Genomic DNA, 26,762 nt, shown 5'->3' on the forward strand with positions numbered 1-26,762 from the left:
TTTTTTTTTTTTTTTTTCCACTAGGGTTAGGATTAGAACTAGGGTTAGAACTAGGGGTAGGGTTAGGGGTAGGGTTAGGGTTACGGGTAGGGTTAGGGGTAGGGTTATGGCATGTGCACACAGAGCGGATCGGCCGCGGATCCGCAGCGGATCGGCCGCGGATCCGCAGCGGATCGGCAGCGGATCGGCCGCGGATCCGCAGCGGATCGGCCGCGGATCCGCAGCGGATCGGCAGCGGATCCGCAGCGGATGGGCCGCGGATCGGCAGCGGATCGGCAGCGGATCGGCAGGGGATCCGCAGCGGATCCGCAGCGGATCGGCAGCGGATCCGCAGCGGATCGGCCGCGGATCCGCAGCGGATCGGCAGCGGATCCGCAGCGGATCGGCCGCGGATCCGCAGCGGATTGACAGCGGATCCGCAGGGGATTGGCCGCGGATCCGCAGCGGATTGGCCGCGGATCCGCAGCGGATTGGCCGCGGATCCGCAGCGGATTGGCCGCGGATCCGCAGCGGATTGGCCGCGGATCCGCAGCGGATTGGCCGCTGCGAATTCGAAGCAGTTTTCCATCAGGTTTACAGTACCATGTACACCTAAGGAAAACCAAATCCGCTGTGCCCATGGTGCGGAAAATTCCGTGCAGAAACGCTGCGTTGTATTTTCCGCAGCATGTCAATTCTTTGTGCGGATTCCGCAGCGTTTTACACCTGTTCCTCAATAGGAATCCGCAGGTGAAATCCGCACAAAAAAACACTGGAAATCTGCTGTAAATCCGCAGGTAAAACGCAGTGCCTTTTACCTGCAGATTTTTCAAAAATCGTGCGGAAAAATCTCACACGAATTCGCAACGTGGGCACATAGCCTTAGGGTTAGGGTTGGAATTAGAGTTAGGGTTGGAATTAGGGCTAGGGTTTGAAATAGGGTTAAGATTAGGCTTGTGGTTAGGGTTACGGATAGGGTTAGGGGTGTGTTGGGGTTACAGTTGTGGTTAGGGTTGGGATTAGGGCTACGGTTGGGATTAGGGTTAGGATTAGGGTTGGAATTAGGGTTACGGGTGTGTTGCGGTTAGGGTTGTGGTTAGGGGTGTGTTGGGGTTAGGTTTGTGATTAGGGTTATGGCTACAGTTGGGATTAGGATTAGGGGTGTGTTGGGGTTAGTGTTGAAGTTAGAATTGAGGGGTTTCCACTGTTTAGGCACATCAGGGGTCTCCAAACGCAACATGGCGCCACCATTGATTCCAGCCAATCTTGCATTCAAAAAGTCAAATGGTGCTCCCTCCCTTCCAAGCCCCGACGTGCGCCCAAACAGTGGTTTACCCCCACATTTGGGGTACCAGCGTACTCAGGACAAACTGGGCAACAACTGTTGGGGTCCAATTTCTCCTGTTACCCTTGCAAAAATAAAAAATTACTTGCTAAAACATAATTTTTGAGGAAAGAACAATTATTTTTTATTTTCACGGCTCTGCGTTATAAACTTCTGTGAAGCACTTGGGGGTTGAAAGTGCTCACCACACATCTAGATAAGTTCCTTCGGGGGTCTAGTTTCCAAAATGGGGTCACTTGTGGGGTGTTTCTACTGTTTAGGCACATCAGGGACTCTGCAAATGCAATGTGACGCCCGCAGACCATTCCATCAAAGTCTGCATTTCAAATGTCACTACTTCCCTTCCGAGCCCTGACGTGCGCCCAAACAGTGGTTTACCCCCACATATGGGGTATCAGCATACTCACAACAAACTGGGCAACAAATATTGGGGTCCAAATTCTCCTGTTACCCTTGTGAAAATAAAAAATTGCTTGCTAAAACATCTTTTTTGAGGAAAGAAAAATGATTTTTTATTTTCACGGCTCTGCGTTGTAAACTTCTGTGAAGCACTTGGGGGTTGAACGTGCTCACTACACATCTAGATAAGTTCCTTGGGGGGTCTAGTTTCCAAAATGGGGTCACTTGTGGGGGGTTTCTACTGTTTAGGCATATCAGGGGCTCTGCAAACGTAACATGATGCCCGCAGACCATTCCATCAAAGTCTGCATTCCAAAACGTCACTACTTCCCTTCCGAGCCCCGGCATGTGCCCAAACAGTGGTTTACCCCCACATATGGGGTATCAGCGTACTCAGGAGAAACTGGACAACAACTTTTGGGGTCCATATTCTCCTGTTACTCTTGCAAAAATAAAAAATTCTGGGCTAAAAAAATATTTTTGAGGAAAGGAAACACATTTATTATTTTCACGGCTCTGCGTTATAAACTTCTGTGAAGCATTTGGGGGTTCAAAGTGCTCACCACACATCTAGATAAGTTCCCTTGGGGGTCTAGTTTCCAAAATGGAGTCACTTGTGGGGAGTTCCTACTGTTTAGGCACATCAGGGGCTCTGCAAACGCAACCTGATGCCCGCAGAGCATTCCATCAAAGTCTGCATTTTAAAACGTCACTACTTCCCTTCCGAACCCCGACGTGTGCCAAAACAGTGGTTTACCCCCACATATGGGGTATCAGCGTACTCAGGAGAAACTGGTCAACAACTTTTGGGGTCCAATTTCTCCTGTTACTCTTGCAAAAATAAAAAAATTCTGGGCTAAAAAATATTTTTGAGGAAAGGAAACACATTTTTTATTTTCACGGCTCTGCGTTATAAACTTCTGTGAAGCACTTGGGGGTTCAAAGTGCTCACCACACATCTAGATTAGTTCCTTGGGAGGTCTAGTTTCCAAAATGGGGTCACTTGTGCGGGAGCTCCAATGTTTAGGCACACAGGGGCTCTCCAAACGCGACATGGTGTCCGCTAATGATTGGAGCTAATTTTCCATTCAAAAAGCCAAATGGCGTGCCTTCCCTTCCGAGCCCTGCCGTGCGCCCAAACAGTGGTTTACCCCCACATATGGGGTATCACCGTACTCAGGACAAACTGGACAACAAAATTTGGGGTCCAATTTCTCCTATTACCCTTGGGAAAATAAAAAATTCTGGGCTAAAAATCATTTTTGAGGAAAGAAAATTTATTTTTTTATTTTCACGGCTCTGCGTTATAAACTTCTGTGAAGCACCTGGGGGTTATAAGTGCTCACTATGCATCTAGATAAGTTCCTTGGGGGGTCTAGTTTCCAAAATGGGGTCACTTGTAGGGGAGCTCCAATGTTTAGGCACACAGGGGCTCTCCAAACGCGACATGGTGTCCGCTAACGATTGGAGCTAATTTTCCATTCAAAAAGTCAAATGGGACGCCTCCCCTTCCGAGCCTTGCCGTGCACCCAAACAGTGGTTTACCCCCACATATGAGGTATCGGCATACTCAGGAGAAATTGCCCAACAAATTTTAGGATCCATTTTATCCTGTTGCCCATGTGAAAATGAAAGAATTGAGGCTAAAAGAAATTTTGTGTGAAAAAAAAAGTACTTTTTCATTTTTGCGGATCAATTTGTGAAGCACCTGGGGGTTTAAAGTGCTCACTATGCCTCTAGATGAGTTCCTTGGGGGGTCTAGTTTCCAAAATGGGGTCACTTGTGGAGGAGCTCCAATGTTTAGGCACACAGGGGCTTTCCAAACGCGACATGGTGTCCGCTAACGATGGAGATAATTTTTCATTCAAAAAGTCAAATGGCGCTCCTTCCCTTCCGAGCCTTACCATGTGCCCAAACAGTGGTTTACCCCCACATGTGAGGTATTGGTGTACTCAGGAGAAATTGCCCAAAAAAATTTAGGATCCATTTTATCCTGTTGCCCATGTGAAAATGAAAAAATTGAGGCTAAAATAATTTTTTTGTGAAAAAAAAGTACTTTTTCATTTTTACGGATCAATTTGTGAAGCACCTGGGGGTTTAAAGTGCTCACTATGCTTCTAGATAAGTTCCTTGGGGGGTCTAGTTTCCAAAATGGGGTCACTTGTGGGGGAGCTCCAATGTTTAGGCACACGGGGGCTCTCCAAACGTGACATGGTGTCCGCTAAAGATTGGAGCCAATTTTTCATTCAAAAAGTCAAATGGCGCTCCTTCCCTTCCGAGCCCTGCCGTGCGCCCAAACAGTGGTTTACCCCCACATATGAGGTATCAGCGTACTCAGGACAAATTGGACAACAACGTTCGTGGTCCAGTTTCTCCTTTTACCGCTGGGAAAATAAAAAAATTGTTGCTAAAAGATCATTTTTGTGACTAAAAAGTTAAATGTTCATTTTTTACTTCCATGTTGCTTCTGCTGCTGTGAAACACCTGAAGGGTTAATAAACTTCTTGAATGTGGTTTTGAGCACCTTGAGGGGTGCAGTTTTTAGAATGGTGTCACTTTTGGGTATTTTCAGCCATATAGAACCCTCAAAATGACTTCAAATGTGAGGTGGTCCCTAAAAAAAATGGTTTTGTAAATTTTGTTGTAAAAATGAGAAATCACTGGTCAAATTTTAACCCTTATAACTTCCTAGCAAAAAAAAAAATTGTTTCCAAAATTGTGCTGATGTAAAGTAGACATGTGGGAAATGTTATTTATTAACTATTTTGTGTCACATAACTCTCTGGTTTAACAGAATAAAAATTCAAAATGTGAAAATTGCGAAATTTTCAATTTTTTTGCCAAATTTCCGTTTTTTTCACAAATAAACTCAGAAATTATCGACCTAAATTTACCACTAACATGAAGCCCAATATGTCACGAAAAAACAATCTCAGAATCGCTAGGATCCGTTGAAGCGTTCCTGAGTTATTACCTCATAAAGGGACACTGGTCAGAATTTCAAAAAACGGCAAGGTCATTAAGGCCAAAATAGGCTGGGTCATGAAGGGGTTAAACTGATAAAAACAGATACTACACTACATCTCGAGCGGCGGCGGCGACGACGGATGCATAAGGCCGAGAAACGATAACCAGAAATGGTTTGCCACTTCTGACGCACCTAGGCCTAAAACTGACACCCATTGTGGAGACGGAGCAAAAAGAGTGCCGCAGGGAAGACATTTCCAGAAACTCTGGGATGCATTCTCAATGACAGTTCTGCTGTGTGTGTGTGTTCAAGCTGTGCACGGCGCGTTTTGAATCTGCATAACTCCGCCTACTTTGACCACACCCTCCATCCCCATTGTGACTGCACATGAATGTTCCGTGCTAAGATTCTATCTACCGCAGGCAGCGCACCTGGTTGGTCAAAAGCATTAGAATACTCACACAGGTGTAGATGGAGAAGACAAGCAGATTCGAGATCAGCACAGACACCAGTTTTCCTTTTTTTTCAAATACATATAATACACCACATTTAGAAGTCGGTGGTCCACAAGAGGGGGACAATGTTTTACAAAAGAATTCATGCGACGGTCACAAATGCGGTATGTATGGCAGAACTACTCATTGGATACTTCAATTGAAACGCCGCCAAGTACTGACAGCAGGGGCCTAATTTTGTAGATGGCACAGTACATTTGCAACACTGTAAGAAAGGCCTAATACGGGCCTACATCTCAACACACCTGTTGCAGCAACCAGTAAAGACAAATTGATTGACTGATTGATTGCATATTGAATGCAATACAATGCTTGACATACATAGGTGAAAGCAAGGCCAGGCAAGGCACACAAAATGTTGCAAATGGTCAAGTGAAATCAAGCAAAATGCTACATTTGGCATCTGAAATGTGCTTCGCTGACACTGAAAAGTATTCACATAAATGGTTAAAAGACAACTTGCGCTGATTTCAATTCAATCTGTTTTCGGAAACCGGATCAGAGAAGGAGTGCACTGTTCCCGGAGATACTGCAATAACAAGTCAATGCGTGGAGTGGACAGAGCAAGCTCCATTTCCAGCTACCTGGGCTAAAAATCCATTTAATATGGATAGGGGACGTATCAGACATTAAACTGATAAAAACAGATACTACACTACATCTTGAGCAGCGGCGGCGGCGGCGGCGACGACGGATGCATAAGGCCGAGAAACGATAACCAGAAATGGTTTGCCACTTCTGACGCACCTAGGCCTAAAACTGACACCCATTGTGGAGACGGAGCAAAAAGAGTGCCGCAGGGAAGACATTTCCAGAAACTCTGGGATGCATTCTCAATGACAGTTCTGCTGTGTGTGTGTGTTCAAGCTGTGCACGACGCGTTTTGAATCTGCATAACTCCGCCTACTTTGACCACACCCTCCATCCCCATTGTGACTGCACATGAATGTTCCGTGCTAAGATTCTATCTACCGCAGGCAGCGCACCTGGTTGGTCAAAAGCATTAGAATACTCACACAGGTGTAGATGGAGAAGACAAGCAGATTCGAGATCAGCACAGACACCAGTTTTCCTTTTTTTTCAAATACATATAATACACCACATTTAGAAGTCGGTGGTCCACAAGAGGGGGACAATGTTTTACAGAAGAATTCATGCGACGGTCACAAATGCGGTATGTATGGCAGAACTACTCATTGGATACTTCAATTGAAACGCCGCCAAGTACTGACAGCAGGGGCCTAATTTTGTAGATGGCACAGTATATTTGCAACACTGTAAGAAAGGCCTAATACGGGCCTACATCTCAACACACCTGTTGCAGCAACCAGTAAAGACAAATTGATTGACTGATTGATTGCATATTGAATGCAATACAATGCTTGACATACATAGGTGAAAGCAAGGCCAGGCAAGGCACACAAAATGTTGCAAATGGTCAAGTGAAATCAAGCAAAATGCTACATTTGGCATCTGAAATGTGCTTCCCTGACACTGAAAAGTATTCACATAAATGGTTAAAAGACAACTTGCGCTGATTTCAATTCAATCTGTTTTCGGAAACCGGATCAGAGAAGGAGTGCACTGTTCCCGGAGATACTGCAATAACAAGTCAATGCGTGGAGTGGACAGAGCAAGCTCCATTTCCAGCTACCTGGGCTAAAAATCCATTTAATATGGATAGGGGATGTATCAGACATTAAACTGATAAAAACAGATACTACACTACATCTTGAGCGGCGGCGGCGGCGGCGACGACGGATGCATAAGGCCGAGAAACGATAACCAGAAATGGTTTGCCACTTCTGACGCACCTAGGCCTAAAACTGACACCCATTGTGGAGACGGAGCAAAAAGAGTGCCGCAGGGAAGACATTTCCAGAAACTCTGGGATGCATTCTCAATGACAGTTCTGCTGTGTGTGTGTGTGTGTTCAAGCTGTGCACGGCGCGTTTTGAATCTGCATAACTCCGCCTACTTTGACCACACCCTCCATCCCCATTGTGACTGCACATGAATGTTCCGTGCTAAGATTCTATCTACCGCAGGCAGCGCACCTGGTTGGTCAAAAGCATTAGAATACTCACACAGGTGTAGATGGAGAAGACAAGCAGATTCGAGATCAGCACAGACACCAGTTTTCCTTTTTTTTCAAATACATATAATACACCACATTTAGAAGTCGGTGGTCCACAAGAGGGGGACAATGTTTTACAGAAGAATTCATGCGACGGTCACAAATGCGGTATGTATGGCAGAACTACTCATTGGATACTTCAATTGAAATGCCGCCAAGTACTGACAGCAGGGGCCTAATTTTGTAGATGGCACAGTATATTTGCAACACTGTAAGAAAGGCCTAATACGGGCCTACATCTCAACACACCTGTTGCAGCAACCAGTAAAGACAAATTGATTGACTGATTGATTGCATATTGAATGCAATACAATGCTTGACATACATAGGTGAAAGCAAGGCCAGGCAAGGCACACAAAATGTTGCAAATGGTCAAGTGAAATCAAGCAAAATGCTACATTTGGCATCTGAAATGTGCTTCGCTGACACTGAAAAGTATTCACATAAATGGTTAAAAGACAACTTGCGCTGATTTCAATTCAATCTGTTTTCGGAAACCGGATCAGAGAAGGAGTGCACTGTTCCCGGAGATACTGCAATAACAAGTCAATGCGTGGAGTGGACAGAGCAAGCTCCATTTCCAGCTACCTGGGCTAAAAATCCATTTAATATGGATAGGGGGACGTATCAGACATTAAACTGATAAAAACAGATACTACACTACATGTTAAGCGGCGGCGGCGGCGGCGACGACGGATGCATAAGGCCGAGAAACGATAACCAGAAATGGTTTGCCACTTCGGACGCACCTAGGCCTAAAACTGACACCCATTGTGGAGACGGAGCAAAAAGAGTGCCGCAGGGAAGACATTTCCAGAAACTCTGGGATGCATTCTCAATGACAGTTCTGCTGTGTGTGTGTGTGTTCAAGCTGTGCACGGCGCGTTTTGAATCTGCATAACTCCGCCTACTTTGACCACACCCTCCATCCCCATTGTGACTGCACATGAATGTTCCGTGCTAAGATTCTGTCTACCGCAGGCAGCGCACCTGGTTGGTCAAAAGCATTAGAATACTCACACAGGTGTAGATGGAGAAGACAAGCAGATTCGAGATCAGCACAGACACCAGTTTTCCTTTTTTTTCAAATACATATAATACACCACATTTAGAAGTCGGTGGTCCACAAGAGGGGGACAATGTTTTACAAAAGAATTCATGCGACGGTCACAAACGCGGTATGTATGGCAGAACTACTCATTGGATACTTCAATTGAAACGCCGCCAAGTACTGACAGCAGGGGCCTAATTTTGTAGATGGCACAGTACATTTGCAACACTGTAAGAAAGGCCTAATACGGGCCTACATCTCAACACACCTGTTGCAGCAACCAGTAAAGACAAATTGATTGACTGATTGATTGCATATTGAATGCAATACAATGCTTGACATACATAGGTGAAAGCAAGGCCAGGCAAGGCACACAAAATGTTGCAAATGGTCAAGTGAAATCAAGCAAAATGCTACATTTGGCATCTGAAATGTGCTTCGCTGACACTGAAAAGTATTCACATAAATGGTTAAAAGACAACTTGCGCTGATTTCAATTCAATCTGTTTTCGGAAACCGGATCAGAGAAGGAGTGCACTGTTCCCGGAGATACTGCAATAACAAGTCAATGCGTGGAGTGGACAGAGCAAGCTCCATTTCCAGCTACCTGGGCTAAAAATCCATTTAATATGGATAGGGGACGTATCAGACATTAAACTGATAAAAACAGATACTACACTACATCTTGAGCAGCGGCGGCGGCGGCGGCGACGACGGATGCATAAGGCCGAGAAACGATAACCAGAAATGGTTTGCCACTTCTGACGCACCTAGGCCTAAAACTGACACCCATTGTGGAGACGGAGCAAAAAGAGTGCCGCAGGGAAGACATTTCCAGAAACTCTGGGATGCATTCTCAATGACAGTTCTGCTGTGTGTGTGTGTTCAAGCTGTGCACGGCGCGTTTTGAATCTGCATAACTCCGCCTACTTTGACCACACCCTCCATCCCCATTGTGACTGCACATGAATGTTCCGTGCTAAGATTCTATCTACCGCAGGCAGCGCACCTGGTTGGTCAAAAGCATTAGAATACTCACACAGGTGTAGATGGAGAAGACAAGCAGATTCGAGATCAGCACAGACACCAGTTTTCCTTTTTTTTCAAATACATATAATACACCACATTTAGAAGTCGGTGGTCCACAAGAGGGGGACAATGTTTTACAGAAGAATTCATGCGACGGTCACAAATGCGGTATGTATGGCAGAACTACTCATTGGATACTTCAATTGAAACGCCGCCAAGTACTGACAGCAGGGGCCTAATTTTGTAGATGGCACAGTATATTTGCAACACTGTAAGAAAGGCCTAATACGGGCCTACATCTCAACACACCTGTTGCAGCAACCAGTAAAGACAAATTGATTGACTGATTGATTGCATATTGAATGCAATACAATGCTTGACATACATAGGTGAAAGCAAGGCCAGGCAAGGCACACAAAATGTTGCAAATGGTCAAGTGAAATCAAGCAAAATGCTACATTTGGCATCTGAAATGTGCTTCGCTGACACTGAAAAGTATTCACATAAATGGTTAAAAGACAACTTGCGCTGATTTCAATTCAATCTGTTTTCGGAAACCGGATCAGAGAAGGAGTGCACTGTTCCCGGAGATACTGCAATAACAAGTCAATGCGTGGAGTGGACAGAGCAAGCTCCATTTCCAGCTACCTGGGCTAAAAATCCATTTAATATGGATAGGGGATGTATCAGACATTAAACTGATAAAAACAGATACTACACTACATCTTGAGCGGCGGCGGCGACGACGGATGCATAAGGCCGAGAAACGATAACCAGAAATGGTTTGCCACTTCTGACGCACCTAGGCCTAAAACTGACACCCATTGTGGAGACGGAGCAAAAAGAGTGCCGCAGGGAAGACATTTCCAGAAACTCTGGGATGCATTCTCAATGACAGTTCTGCTGTGTGTGTGTGTGTGTTCAAGCTGTGCACGGCGCGTTTTGAATCTGCATAACTCCGCCTACTTTGACCACACCCTCCATCCCCATTGTGACTGCACATGAATGTTCCGTGCTAAGATTCTATCTACCGCAGGCAGCGCACCTGGTTGGTCAAAAGCATTAGAATACTCACACAGGTGTAGATGGAGAAGACAAGCAGATTCGAGATCAGCACAGACACCAGTTTTCCTTTTTTTTCAAATACATATAATACACCACATTTAGAAGTCGGTGGTCCACAAGAGGGGGACAATGTTTTACAAAAGAATTCATGCGACGGTCACAAACGCGGTATGTATGGCAGAACTACTCATTGGATACTTCAATTGAAACGCCGCCAAGTACTGACAGCAGGGGCCTAATTTTGTAGATGGCACAGTACATTTGCAACACTGTAAGAAAGGCCTAATACGGGCCTACATCTCAACACACCTGTTGCAGCAACCAGTAAAGACAAATTGATTGACTGATTGATTGCATATTGAATGCAATACAATGCTTGACATACATAGGTGAAAGCAAGGCCAGGCAAGGCACACAAAATGTTGCAAATGGTCAAGTGAAATCAAGCAAAATGCTACATTTGGCATCTGAAATGTGCTTCGCTGACACTGAAAAGTATTCACATAAATGGTTAAAAGACAACTTGCGCTGATTTCAATTCAATCTGTTTTCGGAAACCGGATCAGAGAAGGAGTGCACTGTTCCCGGAGATACTGCAATAACAAGTCAATGCGTGGAGTGGACAGAGCAAGCTCCATTTCCAGCTACCTGGGCTAAAAATCCATTTAATATGGATAGGGGGACGTATCAGACATTAAACTGATAAAAACAGATACTACACTACATGTTAAGCGGCGGCGGCGGCGGCGGCGACGACGGATGCATAAGGCCGAGAAACGATAACCAGAAATGGTTTGCCACTTCGGACGCACCTAGGCCTAAAACTGACACCCATTGTGGAGACGGAGCAAAAAGAGTGCCGCAGGGAAGACATTTCCAGAAACTCTGGGATGCATTCTCAATGACAGTTCTGCTGTGTGTGTGTGTGTGTTCAAGCTGTGCACGGCGCGTTTTGAATCTGCATAACTCCGCCTACTTTGACCACACCCTCCATCCCCATTGTGACTGCACATGAATGTTCCGTGCTAAGATTCTATCTACCGCAGGCAGCGCACCTGGTTGGTCAAAAGCATTAGAATACTCACACAGGTGTAGATGGAGAAGACAAGCAGATTCGAGATCAGCACAGACACCAGTTTTCCTTTTTTTTCAAATACATATAATACACCACATTTAGAAGTCGGTGGTCCACAAGAGGGGGACAATGTTTTACAAAAGAATTCATGCGACGGTCACAAATGCGGTATGTATGGCAGAACTACTCATTGGATACTTCAATTGAAACGCCGCCAAGTACTGACAGCAGGGGCCTAATTTTATAGATGGCACAGTACATTTGCAACACTGTAAGAAAGGCCTAATACAGGCCTACATCTCAACACACCTGTTGCAGCAACCAGTAAAGACAAATTGATTGACTGATTGATTGCATATTGAATGCAATACAATGCTTGACATACATAGGTGAAAGCAAGGCCAGGCAAGGCACACAAAATGTTGCAAATGGTCAAGTGAAATCAAGCAAAATGCTACATTTGGCATCTGAAATGTGCTTCGCTGACACTGAAAAGTATTCACATAAATGGTTAAAAGACAACTTGCGCTGATTTCAATTCAATCTGTTTTCGGAAACCGGATCAGAGAAGGAGTGCACTGTTCCCGGAGATACTGCAATAACAAGTCAATGCGTGGAGTGGACAGAGCAAGCTCCATTTCCAGCTACCTGGGCTAAAAATCCATTTAATATGGATAGGGGGACGTATCAGACATTAAACTGATAAAAACAGATACTACACTACATCTTGAGCGGCGGCGGCGGCGACGACGGATGCATAAGGCCAAGAAACGATAACCAGAAATGGTTTGCCACTTCTGACGCACCTAGGCCTAAAACTGACACCCATTGTGGAGACGGAGCAAAAAGAGTGCCGCAGGGAAGACATTTCCAGAAACTCTGGGATGCATTCTCAATGACAGTTCTGCTGTGTGTGTGTGTTCAAGCTGTGCACGGCGCGTTTTGAATCTGCATAACTCCGCCTACTTTGACCACACCCTCCATCCCCATTGTGACTGCACATGAATGTTCCGTGCTAAGATTCTATCTACTGCAGGCAGCGCACCTGGTTGGTCAAAAGCATTAGAATACTCACACAGGTGTAGATGGAGAAGACAAGCAGATTCGAGATCAGCACAGACACCAGTTTTCCTTTTTTTTCAAATACATATAATACACCACATTTAGAAGTCGGTGGTCCACAAGAGGGGGACAATGTTTTACAAAAGAATTCATGCGACGGTCACAAATGCGGTATGTATGGCAGAACTACTCATTGGATACTTCAATTGAAACGCCGCCAAGTACTGACAGCAGGGGCCTAATTTTGTAGATGGCACAGTACATTTGCAACACTGTAAGAAAGGCCTAATACAGGCCTACATCTCAACACACCTGTTGCAGCAACCAGTAAAGACAAATTGATTGACTGATTGATTGCTGTTATGACCCCAATGGCGAGGGTCTCAGAGGAACGTGGAAGTCTGCAGAATACAAAAATCCAGCTCATAGGGCAGTGGTAACTGGGTTGACCATATATCTACTCCTAACGCCAACACTAGAAGTAGCCGGGGATCATTCCTACGTTGATTCTAGATGACACGCGCCAGCCGGAGAATCTAGCTACCCCTAGTAGAGGAAAACAAAGACCTTTCTTGCCTCCAGAGAAGGGGACCCCAAAGCTGGATAGAAGCCCCCCACAAATAATGACGGTGAGGTAAGAGGAAATGACAAACACAGAAATGAACCAGGTTTAGCACAGAGAGGCCCGCTTACTGATAGCAGAATAAAGAAAGGTAACTTATATGGTCAACAAAAACCCTATCAAAATCCACACTGGAAATTCAAGAACCCCCGAACCGTCTAACGGTCCGGGGGGAGAACACCAGCCCCCCTAGAGCTTCCAGCAAAGGTCAGGATATAGTTTAGGAACAAGCTGGACAAAAATACAAAACCAAAACAAATAGCAAAAAGCAAAAGGCAGACTTAGCTGATATAACTGGAACCAGGATCAGTAGACAAGAGCACAGCAGACTAGCTCTGATAACTACGTTGCCAGGCATTGAACTGAAGGTCCAGGGAGCTTATATAGCAACACCCCTAACTAACGACCCAGGTGCGGATAAAAGGAATGACAGAAAAACCAGAGTCAAAAAACTAGTAACCACTAGAGGGAGCAAAAAGCAAATTCACAACAGTACCCCCCCCTTAGTGAGGGGTCACCGAACCCTCACCACGACCACCAGGGCGATCAGGATGAGCGGCATGAAAGGCACGAACTAAATCGGCCGCATGAACATCAGAGGCGACCACCCAGGAATTATCCTCCTGACCATAGCCCTTCCACTTGACCAGGTACTGAAGCCTCCGCCTGGAGAGGCGAGAATCCAAGATCTTCTCCACCACGTACTCCAACTCGCCCTCAACCAACACCGGAGCAGGAGGCTCAGCAGAAGGAACTACAGGCACAATGTACCGCCGCAACAAGGACCTATGAAATACATTGTGAATAGCAAACGACACAGGAAGATCCAGACGAAAAGATACAGGATTAAGGATTTCCAATATCTTGTAAGGCCCAATAAAACGAGGTTTAAATTTGGGAGAGGAGACCTTCATAGGAACAAAGCGGGAAGAAAGCCATACCAAATCCCCAACGCGTAGTCGGGGACCCACACCGCGGCGGCGGTTGGCAAAGCGCTGAGCCTTCTCCTGTGACAACTTCAAGTTGTCCACCACATGATTCCAGATCTGCTGCAACCTATCCACCACAGAATCCACCCCAGGACAGTCAGAAGGCTCCACATGACCCGAAGAAAAGCGAGGATGGAAACCAGAGTTGCAGAAAAAAGGTGAAACCAAGGTGGCGGAACTAGCCCGATTATTAAGGGCAAACTCAGCCAACGGCAAGAATGTCACCCAATCGTCCTGATCAGCAGAGACAAAACACCTCAAATAAGCCTCCAAAGTCTGATTGGTTCGCTCCGTCTGTCCATTAGTCTGAGGATGGAAAGCAGACGAAAACGACAAATCAATGCCCATCCTACTACAAAAGGATCGCCAGAACCTGGAAACGAACTGGGATCCTCTGTCAGACACAATATTCTCAGGGATGCCGTGCAAACGAACCACGTTCTGGAAAAACACAGGAACCAGTTCGGAAGAGGAAGGCAGCTTAGGCAAAGGAACCAAATGGACCATCTTGGAGAAGCGATCACATATCACCCAGATAACGGACATGCCCTGAGATAGCGGAAGATCAGAAATGAAATCCATGGAGATATGTGTCCAAGGTCTCTTCGGGACAGGCAAGGGCAAGAGCAAACCGCTGGCACGAGAACAGCAAGGCTTAGCTCGAGCACAAGTCCCACAGGACTGCACAAATGACCGCACATCCCTTGACAAGGAAGGCCACCAAAAGGACCTGGCCACCAGATCTCTGGTGCCAAAAATTCCCGGGTGACCTGCCAACACCGAGGAATGAACCTCGGAAATGACTCTGCTGGTCCACTTATCCGGGACAAACAGTCTGTCAGGTGGACAAGACTCAGGCCTATCAGCCTGAAATCTCTGCAACACACGTCGCAGATCCGGAGAAATAGCTGACAAGATAACTCCATCTTTAAGAATACCAACAGGATCAGCGACTCCAGGAGCATCAGGCACAAAGCTCCTAGAAAGAGCATCGGCCTTCACATTCTTTGAACCTGGTAAATACGAGACAACAAAATCAAAGCGGGAGAAAAACAATGACCAGCGGGCCTGTCTCGGATTAAGGCGTTTAGCAGACTCGAGATACATCAGATTTTTGTGATCAGTCAAGACCACCACACGATGCTTAGCACCCTCGAGCCAATGACGCCACTCCTCAAATGCCCATTTCATGGCCAACAACTCCCGATTGCCCACATCATAATTTCGCTCGGCAGGCGAAAACTTCCTAGAGAAAAAGGCACAAGGTTTCATAACAGAGCAACCAGGGCCTCTCTGCGACAAAACGGCCCCTGCCCCAATCTCCGAAGCATCCACCTCAACCTGAAAGGGAAGTGAGACGTCAGGCTGGCACAAAACAGGCGCCGAAGTAAACCGGCGTTTCAACTCCTGGAAAGCCTCCACGGCAGCAGGAGCCCAGTTAGCTACATCGGAGCCCTTCTTGGTCATATCCGTCAAAGGTTTCACAATGCTAGAAAAATTAGCGATAAAACGACGGTAGAAGTTAGCGAAGCCCAAGAACTTCTGAAGACTCTTAACTGACGAGGGCTGAGTCCAATCAAGAATAGCTCGGACCTTGACTGGGTCCATCTCCACAGCAGAAGGGGAAAAAATGAACCCCAAAAAGGGAACCTTCTGTACACCAAAGAGACACTTTGAGCCCTTGACAAACAAAGAATTTTCACGCAAAATTTTAAAGACCAACCTGACCTGCTCCACATGCGAATCCCAATTATCAGAAAAAACCAAAATATCATCCAGATAAACAATCAAAAATTTATCCAGATACTTCCGGAAAATGTCATGCATAAAGGACTGAAAAACTGAAGGCGCATTGGAGAGACCAAAAGGCATCACCAAGTACTCAAAATGACCTTCGGGCGTATTGAATGCGGTTTTCCATTCATCACCTTGCTTAATGCGCACAAGGTTGTACGCACCACGAAGGTCTATCTTGGTGAACCACTTGGCACCCTTAATCCGGGCAAACAAGTCAGACAACAGCGGTAAAGGATACTGAAATTTGACTGTGATCTTATTTAAAAGCCGATAATCAATACAAGGTCTCAAAGATCCGTCCTTTTTTGCCACAAAAAAGAATCCCGCACCAAGAGGGGAAGAAGACGGACGAATATGTCCTTTCTCCAGAGACTCCTTGATATATGAACGCATAGCGGTATGTTCAGGTACCGACAGATTAAACAGTCTTCCCTTAGGAAATTTACTGCCTGGGATCAAATCTATAGCACAGTCACAGTCCCTATGAGGAGGCAGTGCACTGGACTCAGACTCACTGAAGACGTCCTGATAATCAGACAAATACTCCGGAACTTCCGAAGGCGTAGAAGAAGCAATAGACACAGGCAGGGAATCCCCATGAATACCACGACAGCCCCAACTTGAGACTGACATAGCCTTCCAGTCCAGGACTGGATTATGGGTCTGTAACCATGGCAGCCCTAAAACAACCAAATCATGCATTTTATGTAAAACCAGGAAACGTATCACCTCGCGGTGTTCAGGAGTCATGCACATGGTAACCTGAGTCCAATACTGCGGTTTATTTGCTGCCAAAGGTGTAGCATCAATACCCCTAAGAGGAATAGGATTTTCTAATGGTTCAAGAGTAAAACCACAGCGCTTAGCAAATGAGAGATCCATGAGACTCAGGGCAGCACCTGAATCTACAAACGCCATGACAGGATAAGATGACAGTGAGCAAATCAAAGTTACAGACAGAATAAATTTAGGTTGCAAATTACCAACGGTGACAGGACTAACAACCTTAGCTATACGTTTAGAGCATGCTGAGATAACATGTGTAGAATCACCACAGTAGTAGCACAAGCCATTCCGGCGTCTATGAATTTTCCGCTCATTTCTAGTCAGGATTCTATCACATTGCATTAAATCAGGTGTCTGTTCAGACAACACCATGAGGGAATTTGCGGTTTTTCTATCACATTGCACCGAATTAGGTGTCTGTTCAGACAACTCCATGAGGGAATTTGCGGTTTTGCGCTCCCGCAACCGCCGGTCAATTTGAATAGCCAGTGCCATAGTATCATTCAGACCTGTGGGAATGGGAAAACCCACCATAACATTCTTAATGGCTTCAGAAAGGCCATTTCTAAAATTAGCGGCCAGTGCACACTCGTTCCAATGTGTCAGCACGGACCATTTCCGAAATTTTTGGCAATACACTTCAGCCTCGTCCTGCCCCTGAGACATAGCCAGCAAGGCCTTTTCTGCCTGAATCTCAAGATTGGGTTCCTCATAAAGTAAACCGAGCGCCAGAAAAAACGCATCAAGATCAGCCAATGCCGGATCTCCTGGCGCCAGCGAAAAAGCCCAATCCTGAGGGTCGCCCCGTAAGAACGAAATAACAATTTTTACTTGCTGAGCAGAATCTCCAGATGAACAGGGTCTCAGGGACAAAAACAATTTACAATTATTCACGAAATTCCTAAACTTAAACCTGTCTCCGGAAAACAGTTCAGGAATCGGTATTTTAGGTTCTGACCTAGGATTTCTGATAACATAGTCTTGTATGCCCTGCACACGAGTAGCCAGCTGGTCCACACTTGTAATCAAGGTCTGGACATTCATGTCTGCAGCAAGCATAGCCACTCTGAGGTAAAGGGGAAGAAGAAAAAAAAAAAAAAAAAAAACTCAGAATCTTCTTTCTTATAATCCCTCTTCTGCAATGCATTAAACATTTAATACTGGCCTGGCAAACTGTTATGACCCCAATGGCGAGGGTCTCAGAGGAACGTGGAAGTCTGCAGAATACAAAAATCCAGCTCATAGGGCAGTGGTAACTGGGTTGACCATATATCTACTCCTAACGCCAACACTAGAAGTAGCCGGGGATCATTCCTACGTTGATTCTAGATGACACGCGCCAGCCGGAGAATCTAGCTACCCCTAGTAGAGGAAAACAAAGACCTTTCTTGCCTCCAGAGAAGGGGACCCCAAAGCTGGATAGAAGCCCCCCACAAATAATGACGGTGAGGTAAGAGGAAATGACAAACACAGAAATGAACCAGGTTTAGCACAGAGAGGCCCGCTTACTGATAGCAGAATAAAGAAAGGTAACTTATATGGTCAACAAAAACCCTATCAAAATCCACACTGGAAATTCAAGAACCCCCGAACCGTCTAACGGTCCGGGGGGAGAACACCAGCCCCCCTAGAGCTTCCAGCAAAGGTCAGGATATAGTTTAGGAACAAGCTGGACAAAAATACAAAACCAAAACAAATAGCAAAAAGCAAAAGGCAGACTTAGCTGATATAACTGGAACCAGGATCAGTAGACAAGAGCACAGCAGACTAGCTCTGATAACTACGTTGCCAGGCATTGAACTGAAGGTCCAGGGAGCTTATATAGCAACACCCCTAACTAACGACCCAGGTGCGGATAAAAGGAATGACAGAAAAACCAGAGTCAAAAAACTAGTAACCACTAGAGGGAGCAAAAAGCAAATTCACAACAGATTGCATATTGAATGCAATACAATGCTTGACATACATAGGTGAAAGCAAGGCCAGGCAAGGCACACAAAATGTTGCAAATGGTCAAGTGAAATCAAGCAAAATGCTACATTTGGCATCTGAAATGTGCTTCGCTGACACTGAAAAGTATTCACATAAATGGTTAAAAGACAACTTGCGCTGATTTCAATTCAATCTGTTTTCGGAAACCGGATCAGAGAAGGAGTGCACTGTTCCCGGAGATACTGCAGTAACAAGTCAATGCATGGAGTGGACAGAGCAAGCTCCATTTCCAGCTACCTGGGCTAAAAATCCATTTAATATGGATAGGGGGACGTATCAGACATTAAACTGATAAAAACAGATACTACACTACATGTTGAGCGGCAGCGGCGGCGGCGACGACGGATGCATAAGGCCGAGAAACGATAACCAGAAATGGTTTGCCACTTCGGACGCACCTAGGCCTAAAACTGACACCCATTGTGGAGGCGGAGCAAAAAGAGTGCCGCAGGGAAGACATTTCCAGAAACTCTGGGATGCATTCTTAATGACAGTTCTGCTGTGTGTGTGTGTGTTCAAGCTGTGCACGGCGCGTTTTGAATCTGCATAACTCCGCCTACTTTGACCACACCCTCCATCCCCATTGTGACTGCACATGAATGTTCCGTGCTAAGATTCTATCTACCGCAGGCAGCGCACCTGGTTGGTCAAAAGCATTAGAATACTCACACAGGTGTAGATGGAGAAGACAAGCAGATTCGAGATCAGCACAGACACCAGTTTTCCTTTTTTTTCAAATACATATAATACACCACATTTAGAAGTCGGTGGTCCACAAGAGGGGGGCAATGTTTTACAAAAGAATTCATGCGACGGTCACAAATGTGGTATGTATGGCAGAACTACTCATTGGATACTTCAATTGAAACGCCGCCAAGTACTGACAGCAGGGGCCTAATTTTGTAGATGGCACAGTATATTTGCAACACTGTAAGAAAGGCCTAATACGGGCCTACATCTCAACACACCTGTTGCAGCAACCAGTAAAGACAAATTGATTGACTGATTGATTGCATATTGAATGCAATACAATGCTTGACATACATAGGTGAAAGCAAGGCCAGGCAAGGCACACAAAATGTTGCAAATGGTCAAGTGAAATCAAGCAAAATGCTACATTTGGCATCTGAAATGTGCTTCGCTGACACTGAAAAGTATTCACATAAATGGTTAAAAGACAACTTGCGCTGATTTCAATTCAATCTGTTTTCGGAAACCGGATCAGAGAAGGAGTGCACTGTTCCCGGAGATACTGCAATAACAAGTCAATGCGTGGAGTGGACAGAGCAAGCTCCATTTCCAGCTACCTGGGCTAAAAATCCATTTAATATGGATAGGGGACGTATCAGACATTAAACTGATAAAAACAGATACTACACTACATCTTGAGCAGCGGCGGCGGCGGCGGCGACGACGGATGCATAAGGCCGAGAAACGATAACCAGAAATGGTTTGCCACTTCTGACGCACCTAGGCCTAAAACTGACACCCATTGTGGAGACGGAGCAAAAAGAGTGCCGCAGGGAAGACATTTCCAGAAACTCTGGGATGCATTCTCAATGACAGTTCTGCTGTGTGTGTGTGTTCAAGCTGTGCACGGCGCGTTTTGAATCTGCATAACTCCGCCTACTTTGACCACACCCTCCATCCCCATTGTGACTGCACATGAATGTTCCGTGCTAAGATTCTATCTACCGCAGGCAGCGCACCTGGTTGGTCAAAAGCATTAGAATACTCACACAGGTGTAGATGGAGAAGACAAGCAGATTCGAGATCAGCACAGACACCAGTTTTCCTTTTTTTTCAAATACATATAATACACCACATTTAGAAGTCGGTGGTCCACAAGAGGGGGACAATGTTTTACAGAAGAATTCATGCGACGGTCACAAATGCGGTATGTATGGCAGAACTACTCATTGGATACTTCAATTGAAACGCCGCCAAGTACTGACAGCAGGGGCCTAATTTTGTAGATGGCACAGTATATTTGCAACACTGTAAGAAAGGCCTAATACGGGCCTACATCTCAACACACCTGTTGCAGCAACCAGTAAAGACAAATTGATTGACTGATTGATTGCATATTGAATGCAATACAATGCTTGACATACATAGGTGAAAGCAAGGCCAGGCAAGGCACACAAAATGTTGCAAATGGTCAAGTGAAATCAAGCAAAATGCTACATTTGGCATCTGAAATGTGCTTCGCTGACACTGAAAAGTATTCACATAAATGGTTAAAAGACAACTTGCGCTGATTTCAATTCAATCTGTTTTCGGAAACCGGATCAGAGAAGGAGTGCACTGTTCCCGGAGATACTGCAATAACAAGTCAATGCGTGGAGTGGACAGAGCAAGCTCCATTTCCAGCTACCTGGGCTAAAAATCCATTTAATATGGATAGGGGACGTATCAGACATTAAACTGATAAAAACAGATACTACACTACATCTTGAGCAGCGGCGGCGGCGACGACGGATGCATAAGGCCGAGAAACGATAACCAGAAATGGTTTGCCACTTCGGACGCACCTAGGCCTAAAACTGACACCCATTGTGGAGACGGAGCAAAAAGAGTGCCGCAGGGAAGACATTTCCAGAAACTCTGGGATGCATTCTCAATGACAGTTCTGCTGTGTGTGTGTGTGTGTTCAAGCTGTGCACGGCGCGTTTTGAATCTGCATAACCCCGCCTACTTTGACCACACCCTCCATCCCCATTGTGACTGCACATGAATGTTCCGTGCTAAGATTCTATCTACCGCAGGCAGCGCACCTGGTTGGTCAAAAGCATTAGAATACTCACACAGGTGTAGATGGAGAAGACAAGCAGATTCGAGATCAGCACAGACACCAGTTTTCCTTTTTTTTCAAATACATATAATACACCACATTTAGAAGTCGGTGGTCCACAAGAGGGGGACAATGTTTTACAGAAGAATTCATGCGACGGTCACAAATGCGGTATGTATGGCAGAACTACTCATTGGATACTTCAATTGAAACGCCGCCAAGTACTGACAGCAGGGGCCTAATTTTGTAGATGGCACAGTATATTTGCAACACTGTAAGAAAGGCCTAATACGGGCCTACATCTCAACACACCTGTTGCAGCAACCAGTAAAGACAAATTGATTGACTGATTGATTGCATATTGAATGCAATACAATGCTTGACATACATAGGTGAAAGCAAGGCCAGGCAAGGCACACAAAATGTTGCAAATGGTCAAGTGAAATCAAGCAAAATGCTACACTTGGCATCTGAAATGTGCTTCGCTGACACTGAAAAGTATTCACATAAATGGTTAAAAGACAACTTGCGCTGATTTCAATTCAATCTGTTTTCGGAAACCGGATCAGAGAAGGAGTGCACTGTTCCCGGAGATACTGCAATAACAAGTCAATGCGTGGAGTGGACAGAGCAAGCTCCATTTCCAGCTACCTGGGCTAAAAATCCATTTAATATGGATAGGGGACGTATCAGACATTAAACTGATAAAAACAGATACTACACTACATCTTGAGCAGCGGCGGCAGCGACGACGGATGCATAAGGCCGAGAAACGATAACCAGAAATGGTTTGCCACTTCTGACGCACCTAGGCCTAAAACTGACACCCATTGTGGAGACGGAGCAAAAAGAGTGCCGCAGGGAAGACATTTCCAGAAACTCTGGGATGCATTCTCAATGACAGTTCTGCTGTGTGTGTGTGTTCAAGCTGTGCACGACGCGTTTTGAATCTGCATAACTCCGCCTACTTTGACCACACCCTCCATCCCCATTGTGACTGCACATGAATGTTCCGTGCTAAGATTCTATCTACCGCAGGCAGCGCACCTGGTTGGTCAAAAGCATTAGAATACTCACACAGGTGTAGATGGAGAAGACAAGCAGATTCGAGATCAGCACAGACACCAGTTTTCCTTTTTTTTCAAATACATATAATACACCACATTTAGAAGTCGGTGGTCCACAAGAGGGGGGCAATGTTTTACAAAAGAATTCATGCGACGGTCACAAATGCGGTATGTATGGCAGAACTACTCATTGGATACTTCAATTGAAACGCCGCCAAGTACTGACAGCAGGGGCCTAATTTTGTAGATGGCACAGTATATTTGCAACACTGTAAGAAAGGCCTAATACGGGCCTACATCTCAACACACCTGTTGCAGCAACCAGTAAAGACAAATTGATTGACTGATTGATTGCATATTGAATGCAATACAATGCTTGACATACATAGGTGAAAGCAAGGCCAGGCAAGGCACACAAAATGTTGCAAATGGTCAAGTGAAATCAAGCAAAATGCTACATTTGGCATCTGAAATGTGCTTCGCTGACACTGAAAAGTATTCACATAAATGGTTAAAAGACAACTTGCGCTGATTTCAATTCAATCTGTTTTCGGAAACCGGATCAGAGAAGGAGTGCACTGTTCCCGGAGATACTGCAATAACAAGTCAATGCGTGGAGTGGACAGAGCAAGCTCCATTTCCAGCTACCTGGGCTAAAAATCCATTTAATATGGATAGGGGACGTATCAGACATTAAACTGATAAAAACAGATACTACACTACATCTTGAGCGGCGGCGGCGACGACGGATGCATAAGGCCGAGAAACGATAACCAGAAATGGTTTGCCACTTCGGACGCACCTAGGCCTAAAACTGACACCCATTGTGGAGACGGAGCAAAAAGAGTGCCGCAGGGAAGACATTTCCAGAAACTCTGGGATGCATTCTCAATGACAGTTCTGCTGTGTGTGTGTGTGTGTTCAAGCTGTGCACGGCGCGTTTTGAATCTGCATAACTCCGCCTACTTTGACCACACCCTCCATCCCCATTGTGACTGCACATGAATGTTCCGTGCTAAGATTCTATCTACCGCAGGCAGCGCACCTGGTTGGTCAAAAGCATTAGAATACTCACACAGGTGTAGGTGGAGAAGACAAGCAGATTCGAGATCAGCACAGACACCAGTTTTCCTTTTTTTTCAAATACATATAATACACCACATTTAGAAGTCGGTGGTCCACAAGAGGGGGACAATGTTTTACAGAAGAATTCATGCGACGGTCACAAATGCGGTATGTATGGCAGAACTACTCATTGGATACTTCAATTGAAACGCCGCCAAGTACTTACAGCAGGGGCCTAATTTTGTAGATGGCACAGTATATTTGCAACACTGTAAGAAAGGCCTAATACGGGCCTACATCTCAACACACCTGTTGCAGCAACCAGTAAAGACAAATTGATTGACTGATTGATTGCATATTGAATGCAATACAATGCTTGACATACATAGGTGAAAGCAAGGCCAGGCAAGGCACACAAAATGTTGCAAATGGTCAAGTGAAATCAAGCAAAATGCTACATTTGGCATCTGAAATGTGCTTCGCTGACACTGAAAAGTATTCACATAAATGGTTAAAAGACAACTTGCGCTGATTTCAATTCAATCTGTTTTCGGAAACCGGATCAGAGAAGGAGTGCACTGTTCCCGGAGATACTGCAATAACAAGTCAATGCGTGGAGTGGACAGAGCAAGCTCCATTTCCAGCTACCTGGGCTAAAAATCCATTTAATATGGATAGGGGACGTATCAGACATTAAACTGATAAAAACAGATACTACACTACATCTTGAGCAGCGGCGGCGACGACGGATGCATAGGGCCGAGAAACGATAACCAGAAATGGTTTGCCACTTCTGACGCACCTAGGCCTAAAACTGACACCCATTGTGGAGACGGAGCAAAAAGAGTGCCGCAGGGAAGACATTTCCAGAAACTCTGGGATGCATTCTCAATGACAGTTCTGCTGTGTGTGTGTGTGTGTTCAAGCTGTGCACGACGCGTTTTGAATCTGCATAACTCCGCCTACTTTGACCACACCCTCCATCCCCATTGTGACTGCACATGAATGTTCCGTGCTAAGATTCTATCTACCGCAGGCAGCGCACCTGGTTGGTCAAAAGCATTAGAATACTCACACAGGTGTAGATGGAGAAGACAAGCAGATTCGAGATCAGCACAGACACCAGTTTTCCTTTTTTTTCAAATACATATAATACACCACATTTAGAAGTCGGTGGTCCACAACAGGGGGACAATGTTTTACAAAAGAATTCATGCGACGGTCACAAATGCGGTATGTATGGCAGAACTACTCATTGGATACTTCAATTGAAACGCCGCCAAGTACTGACAGCAGGGGCCTAATTTTGTAGATGGCACAGTATATTTGCAACACTGTAAGAAAGGCCTGATACAGGCCTACATCTCAACACACCTGTTGCAGCAACCAGTAAAGACAAATTGATTGACTGATTGATTGCATATTGAATGCAATACAATGCTTGACATACATAGGTGAAAGCAAGGCCAGGCAAGGCACACAAAATGTTGCAAATGGTCAAGTGAAATCAAGCAAAATGCTACATTTGGCATCTGAAATGTGCTTCGCTGACACTGAAAAGTATTCACATAAATGGTTAAAAGACAACTTGCGCTGATTTCAATTCAATCTGTTTTCGGAAACCGGATCAGAGAAGGAGTGCACTGTTCCCGGAGATACTGCAATAACAAGTCAATGCGTGGAGTGGACAGAGCAAGCTCCATTTCCAGCTACCTGGGCTAAAAATCCATTTAATATGGATAGGGGACGTATCAGACATTAAACTGATAAAAACAGATACTACACTACATCTCGAGCGGCGGCGGCGACGACGGATGCATAAGGCCGAGAAACGATAACCAGAAATGGTTTGCCACTTCTGACGCACCTAGGCCTAAAACTGACACCCATTGTGGAGACGGAGCAAAAAGAGTGCCGCAGGGAAGACATTTCCAGAAACTCTGGGATGCATTCTCAATGACAGTTCTGCTGTGTGTGTGTGTGTGTTCAAGCTGTGCACGGCGCGTTTTGAATCTGCATAACTCCGCCTACTTTGACCACACCCTCCATCCCCATTGTGACTGCACATGAATGTTCCGTGCTAAGATTCTATCTACCGCAGGCAGCGCACCTGGTTGGTCAAAAGCATTAGAATACTCACACAGGTGTAGATGGAGAAGACAAGCAGATTCGAGATCAGCACAGACACCAGTTTTCCTTTTTTTTCAAATACATATAATACACCACATTTAGAAGTCGGTGGTCCACAAGAGGGGGGCAATGTTTTACAAAAGAATTCATGCGACGGTCACAAATGTGGTATGTATGGCAGAACTACTCATTGGATACTTCAATTGAAACGCCGCCAAGTACTGACAGCAGGGGCCTAATTTTGTAGATGGCACAGTATATTTGCAACACTGTAAGAAAGGCCTAATACGGGCCTACATCTCAACACACCTGTTGCAGCAACCAGTAAAGACAAATTGATTGACTGATTGATTGCATATTGAATGCAATACAATGCTTGACATACATAGGTGAAAGCAAGGCCAGGCAAGGCACACAAAATGTTGCAAATGGTCAAGTGAAATCAAGCAAAATGCTACATTTGGCATCTGAAATGTGCTTCGCTGACACTGAAAAGTATTCACATAAATGGTTAAAAGACAACTTGCGCTGATTTCAATTCAATCTGTTTTCGGAAACCGGATCAGAGAAGGAGTGCACTGTTCCCGGAGATACTGCAATAACAAGTCAATGCGTGGAGTGGACAGAGCAAGCTCCATTTCCAGCTACCTGGGCTAAAAATCCATTTAATATGGATAGGGGGACGTATCAGACATTAAACTGATAAAAACAGATACTACACTACATGTTGAGCGGCGGCGGCGGCGGCGACGACGGATGCATAAGGCCGAGAAACGATAACCAGAAATGGTTTGCCACTTCGGACGCACCTAGGCCTAAAACTGACACCCATTGTGGAGACGGAGCAAAAAGAGTGCCGCAGGGAAGACATTTCCAGAAACTCTGGGATGCATTC

At 45.4% G+C, this 26,762-nt stretch overlaps 15 pseudogenes; all 15 read right to left on the minus strand.

Moving 5' to 3' along the window:
• Positions 1–5,710: 5,710 nt before the first annotated feature.
• Positions 5,711–5,922, minus strand: LOC143810944 (U2 spliceosomal RNA; annotated as a pseudogene).
• An 858-nt stretch (positions 5,923–6,780) lies between these two features.
• LOC143810951 (U2 spliceosomal RNA) lies at positions 6,781–6,989 on the minus strand (annotated as a pseudogene).
• Positions 6,990–7,851: 862 nt separating this feature from the next.
• On the minus strand, positions 7,852–8,061 carry LOC143810966 (U2 spliceosomal RNA; annotated as a pseudogene).
• An 860-nt stretch (positions 8,062–8,921) lies between these two features.
• Positions 8,922–9,133, minus strand: LOC143810945 (U2 spliceosomal RNA; annotated as a pseudogene).
• An 858-nt stretch (positions 9,134–9,991) lies between these two features.
• On the minus strand, positions 9,992–10,194 carry LOC143810941 (U2 spliceosomal RNA; annotated as a pseudogene).
• An 862-nt stretch (positions 10,195–11,056) lies between these two features.
• LOC143810968 (U2 spliceosomal RNA) lies at positions 11,057–11,269 on the minus strand (annotated as a pseudogene).
• An 862-nt stretch (positions 11,270–12,131) lies between these two features.
• Positions 12,132–12,338, minus strand: LOC143810953 (U2 spliceosomal RNA; annotated as a pseudogene).
• Positions 12,339–18,968: 6,630 nt separating this feature from the next.
• On the minus strand, positions 18,969–19,178 carry LOC143810979 (U2 spliceosomal RNA; annotated as a pseudogene).
• An 860-nt stretch (positions 19,179–20,038) lies between these two features.
• Positions 20,039–20,250, minus strand: LOC143810946 (U2 spliceosomal RNA; annotated as a pseudogene).
• Positions 20,251–21,108: 858 nt separating this feature from the next.
• Positions 21,109–21,314, minus strand: LOC143810931 (U2 spliceosomal RNA; annotated as a pseudogene).
• Positions 21,315–22,176: 862 nt separating this feature from the next.
• On the minus strand, positions 22,177–22,382 carry LOC143810933 (U2 spliceosomal RNA; annotated as a pseudogene).
• An 858-nt stretch (positions 22,383–23,240) lies between these two features.
• Positions 23,241–23,443, minus strand: LOC143810938 (U2 spliceosomal RNA; annotated as a pseudogene).
• An 862-nt stretch (positions 23,444–24,305) lies between these two features.
• Positions 24,306–24,508, minus strand: LOC143810947 (U2 spliceosomal RNA; annotated as a pseudogene).
• Positions 24,509–25,370: 862 nt separating this feature from the next.
• On the minus strand, positions 25,371–25,573 carry LOC143810956 (U2 spliceosomal RNA; annotated as a pseudogene).
• Positions 25,574–26,435: 862 nt separating this feature from the next.
• LOC143810974 (U2 spliceosomal RNA) lies at positions 26,436–26,645 on the minus strand (annotated as a pseudogene).
• Between the last annotated feature and the right edge of the window lie 117 nt (positions 26,646–26,762).

The sequence above is a fragment of the Ranitomeya variabilis genome, chromosome 2 (genome assembly GCF_051348905.1).
Source record: "Ranitomeya variabilis isolate aRanVar5 chromosome 2, aRanVar5.hap1, whole genome shotgun sequence".
In the NCBI taxonomy this organism is placed as follows: domain Eukaryota; kingdom Metazoa; phylum Chordata; class Amphibia; order Anura; family Dendrobatidae; genus Ranitomeya; species Ranitomeya variabilis.